Source organism: Castor canadensis, chromosome 3 (genome assembly GCF_047511655.1).
Source record: "Castor canadensis chromosome 3, mCasCan1.hap1v2, whole genome shotgun sequence".
In the NCBI taxonomy this organism is placed as follows: domain Eukaryota; kingdom Metazoa; phylum Chordata; class Mammalia; order Rodentia; family Castoridae; genus Castor; species Castor canadensis.
The window spans coordinates 119,764,061-119,786,994 of record NC_133388.1 but is presented as its reverse complement, the minus strand read 5'-3'; the positions used below and the strand labels follow the sequence as shown (position 1 = coordinate 119,786,994).

At 34.5% G+C, this 22,934-nt stretch overlaps 1 protein-coding gene and 1 non-coding gene across 2 annotated transcripts in view; both read left to right on the top strand.

Moving 5' to 3' along the window:
• The window catches only part of C3H8orf34 (chromosome 3 C8orf34 homolog), a 408,045-nt gene that overhangs the window by 164,631 nt on the left and 220,480 nt on the right, over nt 1-22,934 (top strand).
• On the top strand, nt 5,790-5,951 carry LOC141421920 (U1 spliceosomal RNA). The gene has a single exon (XR_012446609.1). It is a non-coding gene; the product is annotated as a U1 spliceosomal RNA (small nuclear RNA).

Here is a 22,934-nt window from a genome sequence, read left to right as displayed (position 1 = left end):
GAAATTTGCTGTAATTATGGAAAATGGTAAAAAAACAGTGCCTGCCAGGTCACCTCAAACTGTGTCATTCTCAACCATAAATGCAGGACATTCTCAAGGTTTTAGTAACTAAGCTTGCAAATAATGACCACAATGAATAAAGATCTTTTAGAGAGTCTTCACATTTTCTTAAAAATTATTAAAATCAATAATCATTCAAAAATGGAATGACAACATATAATGGCAGAACAAGAGGTTTATAAAAACTCCTATGTATTTTATTTCATTATTCTCACAGAAAACTGCAATGGATGATTCGGTTTGTAAATGTGACCATTTTCATTACATTACATGTGTTTATCATAGTCTTGTTGAAGACCATTTTTAAAACTATCAAAATTATTTGAAAGGCACCTTTTCATTGCACACTCTAGTATGGAATATTAGTTGTAAAAATATTTTTAGGCTTTCTCAGAATTGACACTGAGGCAAATATGTAAAAAAATCACATTTTAGATATACAAAACCAGGCAAAGAATATTAATCACGTTTTAGTCTTTCCAGCCTTTGCTCAAAATTATATAAAATTTTTAATTAACTAAAATTATATTGCTGAAAGCAAACACTGTTATTGCAAAGCTATCTTACTCTAAAATAAATAATGCAGAACAAGTGTAACTATTGTAATACTCTTTGATGAGGGCAGTCACTTTGTTTTGTTGACCTCAATATCTTACCAAATTTTGTAAGAAAAAAAATTTATTAGAGGGAGTCATTAAATTCTTTTGCATTGTGACCAAACTTTTATAAAGAGGACATGTACTTTTTATTGTTTTCAAGTTGGGTTTGTCTTAAAATGGGATGCTCCCATATTTGCAAAGTAAGAGCATGCATTTCACCTGGTGAGAAATGGATATTGTCACTTAATAATGTAAATATACAAAAGGAAGAGCCTTCTAAAAGTTTTCAAAATATTCTTACCTACCTACGCACCTATATTTTAATAATTTAAGGTATGTAACATAGTCTGAAATACAGGGGCCATGCTTACAAACCTTTTTCCTATTTTTTTCTCCTTTTGAGTATTAGTCTTTGAACAAATCAGGACAACAAGAAAGCTGTCGCTTTTAAATGAGGATTCTTGGGCTTGTGGAGTGACTCAAGGGGTAAAGCACCTGCCTGGCTAGTGCAAGACCCTGAGTTTAAGCCCCAGTATTGTCAAAAAAAAAAAAAAAGACTTATAAAATGAGGATTCTTAGCCAGGTGCTAGCAGCTAATACCTGCAATCCTAGCTACTTGGGAGGATGGCAGTTGTAGGCCAGTCCAGGAAAATAGTTCATTAGAACCTTCTCCAAAAAAATAGAGCAAAATAGACTGGAGGTGTGGCTCAAGTGGCAGAGTGCCTGCTTGGCAAGAGCCTATTTTGAAAGTGTGATGTGCTGAGTTCAAACTCCAGTCCCACCAAAGAAATAAAGAAGTGAAATAAATTAGGATTCTTCAAAACAAAAGATTCTTTACAAAATTTAAAAAAAATTAAACCTATGAACCCCTCAACACTATATGTGAGGTTGTTTAAAATATTACTTAAAAATTCATTCAGGGGCTGTGAAGTGGCTCAAGTGGTAGAGTGCCTGCCTTGCAAGCATGAGAACCTAGTTCAAACCCTAGTACCACAAAAAAAATTCATTCAGTAGAATACAAAAGCAAATTAATAAAGAATTAGTAAATATTAGAGATTAAAACATCTAAATGTGTGATATTTTAAGATACAAAACTTTTAAGCACAACTGAAATTGGTGCTTTAAATCTCAAAGATACTGAATAAAATAACTTCCAAATTATCTCAATCTAAGTAGGTCTCACTTTCAAATAAATGATATTCTAAATAGCTCCAGTAACTACACTGGTGGTTGGTGGTCACAATTAGCCAAACATCCTAGAAACCTGTACATATATTTTTAAATGTTCACTTTGTCAATTGGTATAATTGAAAAACTTGGACTTTGTGAAGATGTATGAAAATATCTTTTACATGTTAAATATTTTCTCCTGCTTACCCTTGTGTTTGATTGTAGCAGAAACTCTGTGAAATGCCCCTGCTACAGACCTTTCACCTGTCTCTGAATTCCATCTTCATTTGGCTTCAGCACCGTCATTGCCTGCACACATGCTAGGTGAGGGCAGACTGAGTGTGACTGGAGAGGAGTTGGAGTAGCACTGTGATCCCCTCTCTGGATTATGACATTTGAGAAAATCCACTCAAACACATTCTTTCATTTGCAGATATCATGCACCTGCCATGTGAACACTGCTAGTTATTAATATAATTAATTATATTAATACACAGCACAGGGAATAGCGCATCCTATACAGCGAAGGTTTGCTCTACTTAGAAACAAAGTTATAGGTCTTGCTTCAGCTCTCAGTTGGTCCACTTATTCATTTATAAGACTTATTAATTTCTCAAATGTGTCTTTTTCAAAGTGTCTACCAGCATGTTTCTAGGAGTACAAATTTGAACAAATACAGAAGTTTAGACTATGTATAGTGATTCTCAAAATTTGGTTTGCCTCTGAATCATCTGGGGATCTTGCTTAAATGCAGATTCCAGGGCTCCCTGCTCCCAATTGTTGGTTCATTAGATCTGGATACAGCCTGTGAATCAGTATTTTTTATCAGGAATGCTTTCCTCCTCTCCTTCATATTCCCTCCCAGGAGACCTGTAGAACATGCGAGAGCCCTGATATAGTAGGTATAGTCAGTGACTTTTTTTTGTTAGAAGTAATATTATCTACAAGCAAGAGGAATAAAATAGAAAGTGTAATGCCTACAATAAGGTCATGGAATGGAGGGTTCTGAGTGAACCAAACTCATTCAGAGTCTCCTGGAAACAGGTCTTGCTAACAAAGTTAGCCTAATGCAGTTTCTGTTACCTTATATCTTCCTTCCTGATGTATTTTACAGAAGGACTCAAAATAAGCACTGCAGGGTAGAAGGATACATTTTATAAAATAATTCTAGCATAGACCTGAGAAAAGGATTGCCTTTTGCTTCTATTTTATCCTATTATCATATGCAAACTTAATTTTTTTAGAATTCTTGGCATTTGTTAAATTTCACCCCTAGCCCTCTTCACTGCTTTCCAGATTTGCTTGTTTGTACCTGGAATTGTGTTCATGCTTCGTCCTCATTGTTCTTCATTTTAGTTTCTTTTCAACAAAATAGCAGAACATTTGCAAATGGTGAACATGATTTTTATGTAAGGATTGCTCCTTAAATAAATACAATACTGCAGGCTACCAAAGTATCTGTATAAAATTTATATGATTTATTTTTATGGTGTTTAATAAGAAATTTTGTGCTTTTGTTCACTGCAAAAAATGCAGTGGTAAAAGTAGATCATCGTAGCAGAATAAAGTCAATACTTTACAAATAAAATCTAAACCTGTGAGAAAATTATTGTTAATAGCCCTTCATCACCTTTGTATGAGGGGTGAAATTTCTGGTATTTGACAGATTGCTTTTTCCAATGTATTTGTGGGTAGGTTTGCCTAATGTATCTTTATCACTTTGAATGTTACGGATCATTTGATATGCATCAATGATACACATTGATGTGGTTTCTCGAGTTTATGCTGTAGCTTTTCACTAAGTATTTTACAAAAGGGCTGAGCCACATGTGATGTGGTGTATGAGACATACACCCAAAGCACTGCGCCAAAATTCTCAGACCCGGGTCCAACCCTCATGCTGCCTCTTGTAAGTCTTGTGAGGGTTGTTTTGTTTTTTGCTGAAACCTGAACTACAAGTAATTAATTATAAAATACTAGTGACGGTAACTTCCTACTCCATAGAAATATTGTCCCCACAAAATTAGATAATCTCTGAAAGTGCTATTATTTTTTTCCTTTTATGTCAAGGATAATAGGACTATTGAAAAAGACATTAGAATTTATGTACAGACCTTTTCTCCCAAATAAATCTGTATTCTCTAATCCACATATATGGAGTTACAGGCAAAAGGAAACAAACAAAAAACTTTAACATTGGAAATTGCTTGCTAACAGTAAAAAGTGGTGCCTCTCACAACACAAGAGGTAGAGAGGTAAATCTTCAGATGTATTTGCAAGCCAAAGTAGTGATATGTCAGTGCGAAACACATCTTTCTTTTGACAGGGATATTTAAGCAAGGGTAGAAATGTATGTGATTTTGTTTAGGAGCAAATTACTCGACCATCTCAAAATTTTTTCCTATAAATGTATAATTTCTGGGAAAAGAAAAATGTTTTGTGCATATACACATATCTATTCTCACAAAAGTAGAGCTTGGGAAAGGAATAGGAGGGAGAGATAAAAAGGAGATACAGAAAAAAATAGAAATTTACATATGTTTAGATGCTTCTATGTAAATACAGGCATAAATGTGTTGAAAAAGCTACATGCCTTAAAAGTGCTATCAAATTATATTGATGAATATGAAACTGTTTAAAGCAGCACAGTTTTGATGGTTCCACATTAATTCATTGTATAAGCAAGTCTAAATCATTATTAAATATTATTTAGGGTTTTGTTGCTTTGGAAATAAACTTGGCCTTTTCAGATAATTAATGAAATGGTGATGTCATACTTCAATGATTTGTTTAGTCATAATAATTATTTCCATATAATTTGACTGAATTTGAATTTTCTGCCCTATATAAGAGCCATTTAAAATGGTACAAAACATAACTTTATTGTGTTTTTCTTAGTTGAAAATTTGCAAAAGAAGTGGGATTAATTCAGCAATTATTTATATTTTTAACATCAAACTAAGTAGATATTAAACAGATCACAATTCTCCTTACTGAGTTATTCAACATTGCTTTTATAAATGCAGGTTTCTGTTTAGATATCTGGTGGTACTGAAGTTTGAACTCAGATGTGAGGCTTGCAGTTGAGCACATCTGTACTTGCTTTTGCTTTGGGTTGTTTTTCAGATAGTGTCTCATGCATTTTGCCTGAATGGCCTCAGACTGCAATCCTCCTACCTGCCTTCCATGTAGCTTGGATTAAATGTATGGTCCCTTGTACCCAGCCTGTTTAGATATCTATTTATTATAATATCACTGACAGCATATTTAATCATCTCCAAGTAGAAACTTTAAAATTATCGAAGGTGAATACTAAACGTATACTAACAGAAAAGGTGGTCCAGAACTTGTTGATCATTTTCATCAGCTGAAAATCATGTATTTTGTGAAATAAAGCTGTATTCAAAAAATGTAACAAGTATTTTATAAACATGTTTTTCAAATCCCAAGTAGTTTAACTGGTCTTATGTGTGAATTTCTTTTGGAATGAAAACATGATTTTCTTTTTAAATGCCTTGTGTTCTGTAATTTCAGAGAAAAAAGTATCTTTAACAGTAATGAATATATATCTGTTATTTCTCTAAAACTTACATTGAAGAACACTGAAGAATACAGGTGGAGAAAATATGACAGTGTTCTGATGGTGAGCAGTTAAATCTAGTGACTTTATTGTACTTTCCAGTTTTTTAATTTCTTTATGCAAAAGATGATTGAATACGTTGTGTTGCTATGGAGTGAATCTACTTATATTAGAAAGAAAACATCTGAAAAATTTCCATAAAGTTTTAATTTCTTCAAAACTTACTTTTTGCAGAATTGCCAGAAGGGGACTTGCCAAGTCAGCTTGTTTTTAATCTCTTACTTGCTTTTTAATTTCTGACTAATTTGAGGACTCTATTTTAAAAAATTTGATGGATAGTAGTATTGATGTAATAAAGCCAGATTTAAATTAACCTATGAATACTTACCTGTCAGGGGAGATACCATGATCACGAAGGTGGTTTTCCCAAGGCGAGGCTTACCCATTGCACTCCGGATGTGCTGACCCCTGCAATTTCCCCAAATGTGGGAAACTCAACTGCATAATTTGTGGTAGTAGGAGACTGCGTTCATGCTCTCCGCTGTAAAAAAAAAAAAATTAACCTTATGAAATTAACCTTATGGAGATGGTATATACAGCTTTGTATGCAGATAGTCCCTGTTTAAAATTTCACCATTGATCCTAAATCTGTGATTTGAGAACAGTAACTTCCTTCTTTCAAATATCACACTTGTTATCAGAGAAATGGGAGAAATAAAAATACTACTAGTGTTTTGTGAAGATTAAGAAAAATAATGCATGGGAATTCTGTTATTGGATAAAGGATTAGATGTAGAGAAATGATGCATTACAGTAATTCATATCATTTTTCTAGCAGTTCCTCCTCTGCTTCCATGCAGTGTGTGAAGTTTACTACATGTAAAAGAATGTAAAACCATAGAAATTTGGGAGCTAAAATGTTTTGGGTTGTTTTTACATATAAATGTCTTATCTAGATATGCTCCCCATATTTAGGAATTATTTCTGAAAGTGCTCCCTTTTTGGTATTTGTCTTAGTTCTAATTTCTTCCTTCCTGTTTTTTTGTTTTGATTTTGAGATAAAGTATCACGATATTGCTCAGGCTGACTGCAAACTTGTGATCTTCCTGCCTCAGCCTCCCCCGTGCTGGGATTACAGGCATGAACCACCATGCCCAGTACTTCCTTTCTTTTGATGAACACAAATGACTTTCTGAAAGTACTGCATCACAGGAACCTAAATTTTCTTCACTGTGTTAGAACAAATTCTGGTCTATTTCTCCATTTAAAGACAGTACTCTTATTAGAAAATAACATTATTATCTTCAAGTTCTTCTAATAATTTGAATGAATTGTTTTTATCAATGTGAAATATTAAAACTTTTAACAAAAATATATCAAAATCTAAAAACAGATGTCTGATTTTCTTTAATATGCACTTTTTTGTGACCAGGTTCCTTCCTTCCTGATTTGTAGTCATTGACTCTCTCAGGTCCTGTAGCATTCATTGGTCCTGAAGCTACTCTGGTTTGTAGAGTGACAGAAATTTTTTAGGCCTGTGGATCCCAATTTATCATGAAAATAGGAGATGCAGAATTACAAGACTGACTCAAAGAAGGTAACATTTTCCAACACTTGCACTGTTTCATGTTACACTGCATTCTTTTATCTTCTCACAACACAGAGTCTACATTCCATAATATAACAAAACTATCAAGAAAGGGAAGAGGGTGAACTTTTCTTCTTTTCAAGTTACAATCTGATGTTCTGTCTTTTCTTTGTGGACTTTTGACATTTATGATCTGAAACTTTTTCAAATTGTTTTCGAAATTAATATGTCAATACCACTTGAGTCCTATATCTTGGTGGCTGAGATAAGGACATCTTTTAAAGAAGCAGTTTAAGATAGGAAACATGTTTGTCTAATGCAAAAAGGACAAATAAGCTCCAAGCAACTGTATTTGATAAGGAAAATTGAGAATGTGAGAGGAGTTATTCTCCAACATACTAGCTTTTAATTGATAGAAAGAAAATCCTAAGAACATACATTTTAAAATCCCTTCAAAATACCAAAAGCAATATTCCTTTTACAATGAAGTGCAGATTATGTTCTAATGGAGCTGTTCCTTTTCTCTCAGGATCATTACTGATCTCAAAATATCTCTAAGATTGTAGCATTTGTTTTCTTTTTTTCATATGTGCATACAGTGTTTGAGTCATCATTTTTATTTCCCTCTGCCCCTTTAGTGCTCAAGTGTACATACTATTTACATGTTTTCATTATTTGCTTTTTCTTTCCTTTATTGTTTTCTCCCCTCCCTCACCTTTCCTACTTAGGTGAGGGTCTGGTTATGTTTCCCGGGCTGTTCTCAAACTCCTGGCCTTAAGCTGCCTCCTGTTTCAACCTCCTAAGTAGCTGGACATACAGGAGCATATCCTGCACCTGGCTGAGTTCATTGTTTATTACCTTTCTGATAAGTAAAACATTTTAGAAATTTGAACAAAAGTAATGCTTTTTTGCAAAACTAATAGCATGTAAGAGTCACTTCAGTCTACTTTTGATACCTTTTAACATCAGATTTTCTGGGAGCCAAATTTCCTTTAAAATAAGTTTTATTTATTATTAAAGGATAGATATGCAATGTAAAGAGCATGGAAATACAGAGGTCAAAAGAATAAATAAATATTATCCTAAAATAATTACTCTTAATGTTTTAGTGGAATTCTTTCTATGTTTTTGTATGTAATTCACATAAAGTAACATTAACACGTGTGCATTTACCATGTACAATGCATTGCACTCAGTTCTTTTGTACATTACTTAATAATCACAAAAATTCATGCAGTGGGCAATTTTACTGTCATTACATTATGGAAGAGGAAACATATCCTTGAGAAACAAAATTTACCCAGGTTACATTGCTGATACTCAGGCATCGGTTTTCTAGCCTGAGTAGTTTAATACTAACTATGCAACAACACAGTAAAATACATGTCTATCCTGAGATGTATAGACTTTCTTGAGTATATGTGCAGTTACTTTATGATAACCAAGGTTTTAGAATTTAACATCAGCATCCAATTAGAACAGAAAACGGATTTTGACCATATCACTCCACATTAAGTAATTATGAAACTAGAAAGAAATTGAAAGCAAGCTTTTCAGGCCCTTGGTGAAAGAGGCAGCACAAGGCTTTGGTTCTTGCAGGAAAGGAAACAGGCAAAGAAGCCCTGTGCTGTACCATGCTTTCCTTCCTGGTGACACTTCCCTGGCCAGCTTGTATGGAGGCAGACCCCAAGTGCAGAGTACAGTGGTGTCTCACAGAGCGGAGGAGGAAGCGATTGGAAGTAATTTGGTACTTCTGAAGTGGGTGGGATTTGTGGAATAGTGTGGCAGGAGAAGGTACTGTTAGGAGGCTTTTGCCCTTGGTCTATGACTGAAAACAGGGCTGCACTTGCTCACTGCAAAGGTTATCCAAGACCTGAGAGAGGGTTTGCTGTGTGTCTGAGAACTGAAGAAAGAAACAGATTGCAGACTGAGCTGGAGACACCAGAGCTCCAGCCCAGACAGAGGGAGTCCATCTCCCTGAGCATCTTGGGCATTCAGAGGAGACCTTGAAAAAACAAACATTAGGAATAATGACTACTTGAATTGAGAGCCACTACTAAAAATGAGGTAAAAATTTCAAAAGACCCAGCTGGATAACACATAAAACCGTGTTCACAAAGGTGACTTGGGTCTGCCAGAAACCTAATTCCTAACAAAACAAAATTTAACATACCATAGAGAAGGCAACATAAGCCAGCCTCCTTACAAAGAATCAACCATATTGTACACCATTTAATAAAAAATTACTAGTAAGAAAAGATGAAGGCAGATGAGATCCAAAATCAAGATAAAAGCATTACCAATAGAAATAGACATTTATATACAGAGGTATGATATTTAGATAGCAAAGACTTTTAAAGACAATTACTCTATGTGTTTTATCTATTTACAGGAAAATAATACAAAGAATAAACAGGGAATCTCAACAAAGCAATTAAAACTAGAAAAATAATCCAAAAATGTTTAGATATCAAAGTATTAATATATGAAAACTTAAAAATCATTATATAGGATTTATAGCTTACAGAATAATGTGAAAGACAGGATCAAGGAAATCAAAGTCAGTTCAACAAAAATCATCCAAACTAAAAGCAAAGATTCTTTTTGAAAGGCAAAGAAAGGTTTATTACAAGGTCTAGTATATGCTGTGGGAAGAAGCAAAGTCAGCACTTCAACCCATCTTCAGCCATGGGGTTTAGCTTGTATTAACAAAAAATTAAGGGAGGGGACACAAGGTATGCATAAACAGTTCCAGCCACAGGTGTGTTCCAGTGGGTCATTATCCCAGTTCTTACTTTGGGGAGAGCTCTGGAGAAGTTATCGCTTGTCCTGGGAGGCTCTGATGTTCCCTCCCTTTGGGGCAGTTTCTTCCATCCCACCTGAGAAACACGTTATTGATAAGTCTTGTTTCCTGGATTCCAAAGTGGTATCAGGTGAGTGGCTTAGATAAAGACAGATGCAAAATTAAGGCAAGGATGGCAAGCTTTTCTCTTGCTTTTCTTGATTTGTAGGCCCAAGTAAGGAATCAGTACTTTTTAGAAAAAACAGTTTAAACATCTTTTTTAATTCCCCCTTATGTTTGAATATTTTTCAGTCTTGGGGGAATTAGGGTGTTGACCAAACAAAAGTACTTGTTTGTTTAAGTCTAAAACTAAAAACACCACTATAAAGTAGAATACAGAAGGAGTAAGAGTTAGAAGACATCCAGTTAAATAAGTTGTGCAGGGGATCCTTTTAAAATAACTCCATGATCACGGACTGTTAAAATTATGTTTTGAGTCAGCAGAAATAGTCATTTTTGTCTCTATTGAAGTAGGAGACCTTGGCCAAATATATAAGTTTGCCTTCTGTCAGAGGTGCCTGAAAGGGCTTTCATACATAAAACCACTTCCTTTAAAACCTCTGGCTTTAGCAACTTTTGCTAGGTCTGGAACAGGTAACTTCATTTGGATTTTGACAATTTCCCCTTGTGTGAACAGTCTTTCTCCAAACTGTTTATCTCTGAACGTTTTCCTCTAAAGATTTTTGCCATAACTACATAGTTAGTGAAAGTCCCTCATCGCTGGGATTAGCTTTGTCCCAAACGGTCTGATCTGATCCTACATAGGAGAAGTAATGGGTAGGTCAGGTGGGAGCTGGTGCCAATAAGATACTTTTAGCCAAATTTAAGTAACACAGAAATTTATAAGGAGTGACTTTTAGGCTGTACCTTCCTGGAGTCCATTTTTAAGTTTAATTTTAAAATGCTGCAAAATGTCAAAAAACAATTCTGTCTTTCCTCTATCTCCAGGGCTGACTAGCTGTGAGTGGCTCATGCCTAAAAGGTACATTTTCTCCCAACTGTCTTGCCAAAGCTGAGTTTTGGACTCAACTCTGGGTATCTCACATATCAGGTGGGCCACTTGCCCTTATAGGCCAAACACAGAGACATAGTGAAGTGCAGAGAAAGCCCAGGACATGCCAGGGGAAGAGGCAAAGCAAGCACTTCAGCCTATCTTTAGCCATCTTCCAGAGCAAAGATTTTTTTAAAGATAAACAAAGAGAAAAGAGCTTCAATAGCCAGTGTAACAACATAAAATAATACATCTTTTTTTCAGAATTCCAGAAAGAAGGGATAAAAACTGCAGGACCAACACTTTGAAAAATAATGTCCATTTTTCTTCTGAATTTGGTACAGATCATGTACATTACAGGGAGTTCTGAAAATGCAAGGCTCAGAAAACTACACCTACTCATATTATCATCAAACTGTTGAAAGCCAGTAATACATTTTAAAAACTCTGATGAAAGCATCCACAGGGAAAAACATAGCATATATAGTGAAGCAGCATATCAGGAATAACTAAGACTAAAAGACAATGGAGTAGTATCTTTAGAGTACTGAAAGAAAAGAAATATCTTCTAGAATTCTATGTTCAGCAAACAATATAAGGGCTGGGGGCAAAGGTCTGTGTTAGAGCACTTCCTAGCATGTGTAAGGCCTGGGTGTGATCCACAGCACTGCACAAATGAAGGTGGAAAAAGCACAATTCAGATAAACAAAAGCTCAAGGTACGTCGTCAGCAGACCTGCACTATAAGAGCTGTTGGAATTCCTCAGGCTAAAGGGAAATCATACTAGACAGAAAATGAGATCTACAGGAAAGAGTAAAAAATATCATATATGCTGAATATATGTAAGAAAATATGTAAAACTATCTTAGTTAATTTTCAAATGGACAACTGATTGCTTTAAGCAAAATTAAAAACAATTAGTGTAGGATTTATAATATACAAAGAAAGAACACTTACGACAAATAACACAAAAAATAAGGGAATGAAACCATAGTGTTTATAGTTTCTATATTTTTATAAGAAGGGATACAACATTAATTGCAAGTAGATTGTAATAAATTACACATTTCTTTACTATCAAATATAATCACTAAAAATATTAAAAATAAATACAGGGAGATTTACCTAAATTGCTAATAAAGGATATATAATAGAATAGCGAATATTTGACTAAGGTGAGGGGCAAAGGAACCCAAAGTAGTTGAGAAAAATGAAAAAGAGCTGGATGGTAATCCTATACCCAAACATATTAATAATTACACTAAGTACAAATTAAAGATGATGCATAAAAGTTAACAGAGATTGTCAGCCTGGATAAACAAGCAAGGCTCCTATGCTAACTGTAAGATTCACAGTTTAAAGACCAGGTACATTGAAAGCAAAAGGATAGAAAATAATGCTGTGAGCAAACTGTAAAAACAATAGGCTTACAGAAAGTGTCAACAACACTAGTAACATTGTCAATCAAGAGCTATAGCACATTACACCCAACAGCTGCCAAACACATATTCTTGTTAAGTGTAGATGAAATGTCTGCCAAATAGACCATATGCTGTGTCAACCTTACTCTGATTACAAGATATTAAATTAGAAATCAGTAACAATGTGACATTTAGAAAAATTCTAAAATATTTGAAAATCCAACAGTTCTTAATAATACATGAGGGAACTTAGAAAATAATTCAAACTAAATAATAATAAAAACACAACACATGTATTGGGGGTACTTTAGTCAAAACAGTGCTTAAAGAGAAACTCACTAAGTTTTTAAACCATTGATATGTCTCTATCTTAAAAAATGAAAGGAAGACAGACAGTGGTGCACACCTGTATGCCAAACACTCGGGAGGCTGAGGCAGGAGGATCATGAGGTCTAGGCCAGCTGGGCTGCATAGGGTCTCAGCAAAAACTGGGGAGACTGACAAACTAATGCTAAAAGTTATGTGGAAATAATGACCTCAAGTGATCAGAATCATCAAAAATAAAGAACAAGAATATCAATGGAATTACAGTATCTGATTATAAGATAATCTAGTGCTTCAAACAGCACGACAAGGTGGTACTGGCATAAGGAGACAAACGAATCAGTATGGATGGATTTCAGTTCAGAACAACAAGCAAATTGTCATATATTCACATAACAGAATACTAGTCAACAATAAAATTAAGGGCATTAATAATAAGTGGACCACTGTGGGTGAATCTCACTGCCATCAACTGAATTGTGCTTCCCAGAAATCCCTGTGTTGATGCCCTAAACCCAACTGGATTTTGTTCAGAGATAGGGCTTTTGGAATTAAGTTTAAACAAGTTTTTAAATGTGGTGTCCTAGTCAGATAGAATTGGCGTTCAGTCTAAGAAGAGGAAGAGAACGATCTCTTTTTCATGTACACAGTATCAAAGGGCAGGTGAGCACACAGTGGATAGGTGGCCATCAACAACCCAAGCCCTCACTAGGCACTGACCCTGATACTAACCTTGTAGTGCAGGGCTTTCTAGCCTCTAGAACTGTCAGAAAATACATTTCTATTGTCTATGCCACCCAGTCCATGGTATTTTGTTGTGGGACCCTGACCTGAGACATTTGTAAAATTATGTTGAAAAGAAACCAGATACAGATGATTACATACTAGGTTAATTTAATCATAATAAATTCAAGAACAGACAAACTATAGCAGCAAAAATCAGAAATAGGTAGGGGTTAGGGGATTGACTTGATATTGGGGTAAGGAAATTTTCTGGATGATGGAAATATTTATATACTGAAGCATGCCTATATCAAACCTATGGAGAAGTCACTTAATATTTGTACATTTCAGTGCATATTTTGCTACTAAAAATAAAACATTAAGTTTTGAATATAATAACTCATGACTATATGATGTTACATGAGAATGATAGCAGGAATCAAAATAAAACTTCATGTTTGGTGTTTTCCTCAAATGAAATGACAATGATGTTGAAATCTCCAACTGAAATAGTGGATTCATCTACTTCTTGTAATTTTATTGGATTTGCCTCACGTATTTTGATGCTCTTTTTCTAGGCGCATAAATATTAAAGATTGCTGTGCCATGCCACATTGAAAAATCAACTCTTTTTATCATTATGAAATGTCCTTTATCTCTGGTAACTTCTGTGTGACATTTGCTCTGTCTGAAATTAATATGGCTACTCCATCTTTTTTTTGGTTAGTGTTAGCATGTTGTATCTTTGTGCGTTTACTTTTAATCTTTATGCATATTTATATTTAACAAGTGATTCTTAGAGACAATATATAGTTGGGTCTTTGATCACTGTGACCAATTTACATCTACTAATAGCTGTATTTGAACTGATGTTTAAAGTGTTTGTTGATGGAGCTGTAGTAACTTCTGCTACATTTGTTTCTGTTTTCTGTTAATTGTCCTTGTTCTTTGCTCTTAGGATGTGAGTTTTTGAGATAAGGTCTCACTATGTAGCCCAGGCTGGCCTTGAACTTGTGATCTTCCTGCTTTAGCTTCCCGAGTGCTGGGATTATAGATATGCACCACCAAGCCCTTGCTTCTTGGTTTTAATTGAACATTTTATATGATTTAGTTTTTTCCTTTCTTAGTATATGCTTCTTATATATCCTTGTTACACTTCTTATATATAGTTCTTACACTTATTTGTATTTCTTTTTACTTTTCTAGTGGTTGCTGGAGTTTTCAATATACGTTAACAGATGTTCTAAGTAACTTTCAAATTATACTACACTATATCATGATAAGTATGTCATGCAGTACCTCAAAATGACCTTAATTCCTTCCTCTCATCCTTTGTATCATTGCTGTCATTCATTTTTCATATAATAAGCATACGTATATAATTTATCTACATACAGATATGCATACATAATTTAATAGTTTGCTTTTATTATTTTGAACAAACTTGCCTGGTAGATCAATTAAGACTTAGAAAAGTAAGTTTTTATTTTATCTTCACTTATTTGTTTTCCAATGTTACTCCTCTATGTAGACCAAGGTTTTTTGTTTGTTTAAAACAGTCCTTCCTATGTAGCCCAGGCTGGGCTTGAACTTGCTATCCTTCTGCCTTGGCCTCCTGAATGCTGAGATTATAGGCATGTACCACCATGCCTAGCTGAACCTCATCATTTTCTATCTGTCTGAAGAACTTCTTTTAACATTTGTTGAATGATCTACTGACAAATTTCCTTAATTTTTATTATCTGAGAATGTATGTTTCCCTTATTTTTAAAGAACAATTTCATGTTACAGGATTCTAGGTTGGTGTTTTTCCTCCTGTCTCTCGTAGTACTTTAAATATTTTACCTTGTTCGGTTCTTGCATGTATGGTTAATGAAGAGAGTTGGATGTGATTCTTACTCTTGCTCCATATAGGTAAATTATTTTTCTGGTTTCTTTCAAGAATTATTAATTTTGTTTGATTTTCTATAGCTTGAAAACAATAGGCCTCAGGGTAGTGTCACTTACATTTATCCTGCTGGGTGTTCTCTGAACAGATCCTGGATCTGTGGCTTACTGTCTGACATTAACTTGAGGAAAATTCTCAGTTACAATTGGTTTCAAATATTACTTCTGCTCTTTTCTCTTCTCTTTCTAGTATTTCCATTATGCATATATTATGTTCTTTCTGTAGTTGTTCCACAGTTCCTGGCTATTTCAATCTGTTTGTCCCTATTCTTTTTTCCTCCTTGCCTTTCTTTTGTAAGTTTTTATTGACACAACTTGTAACTTAAGAGATTCTTTCCTTAGCCATGCCTAATCTACCAAAGAGCCTTCCAAAGGCATTCTCCATTTCCCTTACGATATTTTTATTATATCTACCATTTCTTCTCTCTTGGAATTTCCGTCTGTTCTTACTCTGACTATTCTTGTACACTATCTCTTTATTAAAGCTCTTTAAATTCTTTGACAATTTCAATGTCCTGATTTTTATTTGCTTTCTCTTCAAACTGAGTCCTTGCTTTTGGCTTTTTGTTTATTGATCGCAATTTTATTTTGATAGGCAGACATGACGTATTTGCAAAAGGTACTACTACAAATAGGCCTTTCAGAAGGTGGTAGATAGTGGAAGAGGGGAAGTGTTCTACAGTCCTATGATTGCACCTCTGTCCTTCAGTGAGCCTATGCTTCTAGACTTTGAACTTTGCAATGCTCCCCACCCAGCCAGCCCCTAGGTAGGACAGGATGGCCCAAAATGAATTCTTATCTTATCTCTAAAGGTTTTGTAATTCCATCCATTACATTTAGGTCCGGAATCTATATCAAGTTTATTTTTTTGCTTGATGTGAAGCATCAGTTTCATTTCATTCTCTTGCATATGGAGATTCAGTATTCCCAGCACCACTTGTCAAAGAGACATTTATTTTCCATTAAATTTGCCAGGCATTCTTATTAAAAATCAATTGACCATAAATGTGTGGGTTTCCAGACTCTCAATTTCATTCCCTTTTTCTGTAGGCCTGACTTGATGGCAATACCACACTCTCTTGATTTCTCTAGCTTTCTGGTAAGTTTTGAAATTGGGAGGTGTGAGTTCTCCAACTCTGTTCTTTTTCAAATTTATTTTCCTTGCACGTCACTGAATTTTAGGATCAACTCTTTAAAATTACTACCAAAAGTTCAACTCAGATTTAAGTAGAGATTTATGGATTCCTTAAATCAATTTAAGGAGTATTGCCTGTTTTATTTTGACACATAAACATGGTGTATCTTTCCGATTACTAGGATCTGAATGTTCAGCAATATTTTGTAGTTTGCCAGAGTTCTTTTGCTAAATTTATTCTTAAGTATTGTATTCGCTTTGAAACTATTGTAGATGGGAGCTGAGGGTGCACTTGAGAAGCAAGCATATGTCTTGAGTTCTACAGTACCACCAACAAACCATCAAACTATTGTCCATGGAATTAAGTTTTCATTTTTACTTTATTACTGATAGTGTATAGAATACAACTGATTTTTATGCACCAGCATTTTATTCTATACTCTTGTTGAACGAGTTTGTTAGCTACAGTGAGTTTTTTTTAGTGATGGTTTAGAATCTTCTAATCCAAGGCCGTGACATTGCAAATACAAATGTTCTTCTTCCTTTCCAATCTAGATGCATTTTGTGATTTTTCTTTCCTAATTGCCCTGACTTGAATCTTCAGCGAAATGTCAAACAGAAGTTACTGTAGTGGACATCTTTGTGTTGTTTTTATCTTAAGAGGAAAATATTCAGTCTTTCACCTGTAAGTCATGATGGGATGGCTGTGCGGTATTTATTTTTAGATTCCCTTTATCAGAGTGAGAAAGTTCCCTTTTTTTTCTTACTTTGTAAAGTTGTCATTCTTTTTTATCATGAAGTATATTGGATTTTTGTCATTTTATCTTTTATCTATTCAGATGAGCATATCGGTTTTATCCTTCATTCAGTTAATATGGTATATTGCAATAATATTTTATTTATATGTTATATCAACCTGGCATTCGTGGAATATTTTTGATATGTCTGTAGCTTTTTTTTTTACATTTTGCTGAATTCAATTTGGTAGTATACTCTTGAGGATTTCTGTGTTGATATCCTTAAGAGATACAGGTTTTTGATGCTGTTTTTTGAGACAAGTCTCACTGTGTAGCCCAGGCTGGCCTTGGTCCTTCTGCCTCATCTCATGGGGTGTTGAGTACTAGGATTATAGGTGTGTGACATCACACCTGGCTTTTTTTTTTTATTTTAATGTCTTCATCTGGTTTTGGGGTCATGTAATACTGGTTTTATAACCTGAGTTAGGAACCATCTCCTCTAATTGTATTTTTTTAAAGACTGTGTGGAGCACTGGTAACAATTTTTTAAATGTTGTGCAGAATTCTTCTGTGATGCAGTCTGGACCTAAACTCAATTACTAATTCTACCTCTTTAATAGATAGTTTAATTCACATTTTTTATTTCTCTTTGAATTTGCTTTTTGGTAATTTGTGTTTTTTCTTGAAAAAGTCATCTGATCTGTGGGCATACAGTTGATCAGAGCATTCCCTTTTTAAACTTTTTATTCCTGTAATGGTGGCATGACATAACTAATGAATTTTCTAAGTACCTGTTAGGAAAGCAGCTGAGGCTCGGATAAGTGTAATGACTCATGGAAGACAAGGTCATGAATGTAGTCATTGGCAGATGGAGGCTCCAAATGCTATGTGCCAAAATATAGCATGGAGTTGAATGCGCACAAGCATACCTACATGTATAATCTTTTTGGTAACTTTATCTTCAGTATCTGTGTCACTACATTTTAATTTTGTCTCCTATAAAAAGCACAATTGGGGGCTGATGGAGTGGCTCAAGTGGTAGAGTGCTTGCCTGGCAATCATGAGACCTTGAGTTCAAATCCTGGTCTCACCAAAACAGAAGCAAAAGAAGAAGAAAAATTAAAAGCAAAGTTGGGTTTTGTCTTCATTTTAAATCCAACTCCAGATACTGGGCCTCTGATTGTTGTTTTAACTCTGTGTATTTATTATGGATCTGAAAATATTTGGCTTTATTTAGTCACCTTGTTTTGTGTTTAAATTTGTTACACCTTTTCTCTCTTCTTTTTAAGTTCTTGTTTGTTTCAATACTCAATTCCCTTTACATTACAGATTTCCACTGGATTGCCAGTTTTATTAACAAAGAGCAAGTCAGTGTACTACAGTGGGGAGATACAGAATGCCAGGGTTTAGGACTCCCGAGTTCACTACTTAGTTGTTAGGCCAGTTATTTCGACACCTCCTTTTCACAGTTTCCTCATCTACAAAACAGGAATGTCATCCAGAGAAGTGTGAGATTAAGAGTAAATGCATGTGGAATAGAGATTGATAAATAGCAATGCAAAGGATTTAGTGATGTTTGCTATTTTCCACCTCTCTTCTTTTTTTTTAACCTTTTACTCATGTGATTTATGTGCTTTATTTGCAGACTTTAAAATTTGTGACATACATATTCATCTTAACAAAATCTAAATTTAATTTATAGCGCTATTCCTCTCCTTAAAGAGCTAAGATTGTAGAACATTTATGCTATTAATTCCTTTCCTCCTCCATTCCATCTTGTGTTTCTTTTCTAGGATTTTTGTTTTATCTTGTATGTCACCACGTTTACCTTTATAGTCAGAGTTTCTTTAGATTTTTCTAACATAATTATCATTACATTCATTTATTTTGCTTTTTACATCCCATTCCTTCCTTCTGGATTCAATCTCCTTCCTTCTCAAAAAAGATTCTTTAATATTTTTCCCATCTGACTCCTCAATAATCCTGCTCATTCTTAAGTTGACTATTCTTAAAATAGTCAACTAGACCTATGTAGTTGTTAGATTTATGAATACAGCTTTTGTCATATTTACTGTATTTTTAAGGAAAAAAATGTGTAGAGTCAGGTCTGCCCCTGTCATTCCAGGTCCCTCCCTTTTCCAGAAGTAGCTTCTATTCCAAAGTTGGTTTCTATTCTTTCATTCCATTATAATATTGTATATACAATTAAGATAGTTTCTTTTTGAATTAATTTTATGCTTCAGAAATTTGTCCATATAGATAAATGTTCATCTAGTTCATTTAGCTTATCTGCTGCCTACTGCATGAATATTTCAAAATATATTTATTCACTTCCCTTTTCATCATATTCTTTGGGTATACAGACCCCAGTGGCACTTCTAGGTCATGGATGTGTGTGTATAAGCAACTTTTTGAATGTTTCTAAATTTCTCTTGTTTGTCTCTTTGTGCACATGTGTAAGTTTCTTAAGAATATGTGTAATGCTTCTTAACCAGGGGGAATGCTGCCTAGGCCAGATGCATTTGTAAATATATGCAGACATTTTCACTTGTAAGATTGAGGGCACTACTGATAGCTACTGAGCAGAGACCAAGGACTTCAACTACCTGCATTGTGCAAGGTTGTCCTGGTTACTGAATCATTTTTACTATTTCAATTGTCAGTGATACCCTTTGTAACACACATTTCTAAAGGGAAAATGCTAAGGAGAGAAACTGGTGACCAATATAGCATAAACGTCCTCAAATATAGTTCAAATTGTCATTGGTCTCTTAGTGATTGCACTGATTTACCCTTGTGCCAGCAGTAGATAAGTGTTTCTGTTTTTCTAAAACTTTGCTTATCCATAGGATCAGATTTCAAAAATATCTTTGTTGGTTTGATTATGAAACAACTCATTACTTTAAACTGTTTCATTTCTCTTGCTAAAGTTGAATGCCATGTTTTCTGTTTCTGTATTTATCTCTGTTATGTTATGGATTACTTTTTTAAATATTTTGTCCATTCTCAGATTCTTCGTGTAACTGTTTGATATATAGTTATCTTAACCATTGGTACTTTATTTTTACTTTCAACTACTGTACTTCTCATAGCTAGCAATTTTCTCCATTTTCATTCAAATTTACTTGTAATTTCCCCCATTAGTCCCCCCTTGTGGTTTATGAGTGTTCTTTTTTAAAACTCCTTAAACTTCTTAAATGAACATGTTTAGTCTTTGATGTGAATCCCTGCTTATTTCAGTTTGATTTTCCTTCTGTTTTTCTTCATTTGTACTTCCTCATGGTAGCTTATCTTTTATGTGGTTTATAATATTTTTTGGCAATTCTAGGGTTTCAACTCAGGACCTCATACTTGCTAGGTAGGCGCTCTTCTACTTGAGTCACTCTGCCTGCCCAATTTATAGTTTTTACCTTTGATCTGCTTGGTGGAGAGTAGGATCCATGGGCTACAGAAACACTCTAAGGACTTTTCATTTCCTTCTTATAGGACTCTAGGGGCACTGGTTGAGTTTTCTTACTAATTTCTCAGTTATGTTTTCCCACCTGGTCTTTACTACTCCAGATGGCATAAGCTTGTGTTTGTGTGTCTCTTGGCTTCTCTTCAATGAGTGTCACCAGTAAATGACCAGCTCCTTTCCCTGGCTTGGTGGGGAGAATTTTTCTGGCCCTAGTTTCTAGTCAGCCTAATGTAATTTCAAAACTCTTTGGGGCTCTCAGCTTTATTATGTAGATTCCATTCCAGCTCCCCAGCTTAGATGAGTTTAGGATTTCATCTCCTTTCCACATAAATTACTGCCTTAGCCAAAGGCCATGCAGGTTCCAGTAGCTTTATTGTAGAATTTATAGTTCTAGGTGTTTTCTTTATTTCTATTACATGAAGACTTCATTTCTTTTTGGAATTTTCTGAAATAATTCTATTTTGTTCTCTTATAAATAAATAAGTTTTATTTATGCTCTCTTATTTGAAATAGCAGTAAGCCTCTGACACTCAGTAAGCCATACAAGTGGAAACACATTGAATGAAATTTGTATTTTGAATGAAATCCAGATACTAATAAAGAAATGCAATAGAAATATATGTGGGGTTATAGCCAAATTATTAGCCTTTAAAAACAAGTAGCACAAATTATGTGTGCCATCAGCTAATTTTTTTGAAAAAATATATAATTTATATGAAATAGAAATATGTAAACAAAATATATAAAAGCTGTCTTTAGCACTGTTTATATTAAATTAACCTAATTTGGAGGAATAAAATTAAGGAGGAGAGGATCTTTCTCTTTCTTACTTTATGTACTTCCTTATTGTTAGATTTTTTTACACCAGCCATTTTGATCAAGAAAAAAATACAAAAACTACTAATGATTGTAAAATGAAGGTTCTGTAATTTCCCAAGCTCTGTAAACTTGAAAAGCAGCTTTTGATTTTGTTTTGTAGACTTTGTGTAGTGGGTGAGTCAGGACATAAAGCATAGCCTTTCCCGGAGCAGAACTCAAGATCTGGGCATCTGAACAGGTGGTGGAGTGAGCAAGAACAGACTGCAACTCTGAGGCCTATGGAAACCAGGACCACGCAGAGCAGACAATGACTGCACTGATCCCCAGGGGTGTCAGTAGTCAGCTTCTATTCTCCTTGTTGGTCAACCTTATGGCATTTTGTTACAGAGCACCCCAATATTCTTCAGATTGCAAAACATTTATACTCATGTATAATTTTAATGTAATATAGGTATGCTAGGTCCCATCCACAAACGGCATTAAGAGATCAGTTGAATTTCCTTCTTATAGTTAACACAGCTTCAATTCTGACAATCATCACTGATTTCAATTCTGCTAGCCATACACTCACCTTTAAAAATCTTTTGTTTTTATTAGCCTTTCAGAAGCCATACCTGAGGGTTGGGGATTTAGCTCAGTGGAAGAGCGCTTGCCTGGCAAGTGTAAGGCCCTGAGTTCGGTCCCCAGCACCGGAAAAAAAAAAAGGAAAAAAAAAAAAAAAAAAAAAAGAAGCCATACCTGACTCCCCATAAAATAAGAAAGAAATTTGCTTACAATAAATTTTCTTATATGTCATTTTTTTAAACTTATTTTTGACTGTAGATCATGTCTACATACAACATGTAGATCATGTCTACATACAACATGAATTATTCACATTAACAGCAAATGTGTACTTTATTGAATTTTAATAGATTAATAGATTCATGGAAGAAAGTCTTTCCCTAGCTTCATTCTGATTGAGCATTACTTCAAACTATATTATTTCTTCCCTGCCCAGTAAAATAAAGTTTGTTAGTTTTTGTGTTTTGTAATTAACTTGTTACCCACATGTATTTGGCATCTTAGTCCACATTTAGTTCTAGGCAAATATTTTCCACTGGAAAATCCATTAACCTTCTTTGTGGTGGAATCATTTTCTCATAAGTTAAATTGCTTAATTAGCTGATCCTTTGGAAAACTGATTTGAGCTTGAATTCCCAAAAGCTTAACCAAAATGTTTATACTTTTAAGGTAAATTTCTTGCAGTGTGCTTCATAAAGATAATAGATTCAAATTACTACTTATTAGACCAATAATGAGGATGTGTAACACAGAAAATAATTGACTCATCCAGACGAAACTGTTATTACATTTTATTGGTATTTATTTATTGGATACACACCAGATCCTGAAGGTAAGTAGTACAAAACCCAGCTTGCACATGGGCTATCAGAATATGCTTTGTTCTTATAAATTATTTGCCATAGAACAACCGTGTGACAAAAATTGTGACTATCAAATTGGCTTCTTACATCAATGGGGATATACTTCCCAAAGAG